Source organism: Halichoerus grypus, chromosome 4, assembly GCF_964656455.1.
Source record: "Halichoerus grypus chromosome 4, mHalGry1.hap1.1, whole genome shotgun sequence".
Lineage (NCBI taxonomy): Eukaryota > Metazoa > Chordata > Mammalia > Carnivora > Phocidae > Halichoerus > Halichoerus grypus.
In genome coordinates this window covers 102328268-102329627 of record NC_135715.1, presented here as the reverse complement: position 1 = coordinate 102329627, position 1360 = coordinate 102328268, and positions in this window count along the sequence as shown.

Below are 1360 nucleotides of genomic sequence, written 5' to 3'. Positions count from 1 at the left end.
TCCCTTGCCTTTGGTGATGTTTCTAGGAAGAAGTTGCTGCGGCTGAGGTCGAAGAGGTTGCTGCCTGTGTTCTCCTTTAGGATTTTGATGGACTCCTGTCTCACATTGAGGTCTTTCAACCATTTGGAGTCTATTTTTGTGTGTGGTGTAAGGAAATGGTCCAGTTTCATTCTTCTGCATGTGGCTGTCCAATTTTCCCAACACCATTTGTTGAAGAGACTGTCTTTTTTCCATTGGACATTCTTTCCTGCTTTGTCAAAGATTAGTTGACCATAGAGTTGAGGGTCCATTTCTGGGCTCTCTATTCTGTTCCATTGATCTATGTGCCTGTTTTTGTGCCAGTACCATACTGTCTTGATGATGACAGCTTTGTAGTAGAGCTGGAAGTCCGGAATTGTGATGCCGCCAGCTTTGCTTTTCTTTTTCAACATTCCTCTGGCTATGCGGGGTCTTTTCTGGTTCCATACAAATTTTAGGATTATTTGTTCCATTTCTTTGAAGAAAGTGGATGGTATTTTGATGGGGATTGCATTGAATGTGTAGATTGCTCTAGGTAGGATTGACATCTTCACAATATTTGTTCTTCCAATCCATGAGCATGGAATGTTTTTCCATTTCTTTGTGTCTTCCTCAATTTCTTTCATGAGTATTTTATAGTTTTCTGAGTACAGATCCTTTGCCTCTTTGGTTAGATTTATTCCTAGGTATCTTATGGTTTTGGGTGCAATTGTAAATGGGATCGACTCCTTAATTTCTCTTTCTTCTGACTTGTTGTTGGTGTATAGGAATGCCACTGACTTCTGTGCATTGATTTTATATCCTGCCACTTTACTGAATTCCTGTATGAGTTCTAGCAGTTTTGGGGTGGAGTCTTTGGGATTTTCCACAAAAAGTATCATATCATCTGCAAAGAGTGAGAGTTTGACTTCTTCTTTGCCAATTTGGATGCCTTTGATTTCTTTTTGTTGTCTGATTGCTGTGGCTAGGACTTCTAATACTATGTTGAATAGCAGTGGTGATAGTGGACATCCCTGCCGCGTTCCTGACCTTAGGGGGAAAGCTCTCAGTTTTTCCCCATTGAGAATGATATTCGCTGTGGGTTTTTCATAGATGGCTTTTATGATATTGAGGTATGTACCCTCTATGCCTATACTCTGAAGAGTTTTGATCAAGAAAGGATGCTGTACTTTGTCAAATGCTTTTTCTGCATCTATTGAGAGGATCATATGATTCTTGTTCTTTCTTTTGTTAATGTATTGTATCACGTTGATTGATTTGCGGATGTTGAACCAACCTTGCAGCCCAGGGATAAATCCGACTTGGTCGTGGTGAATAATCCTTTTAATGTACTGTTGGATCC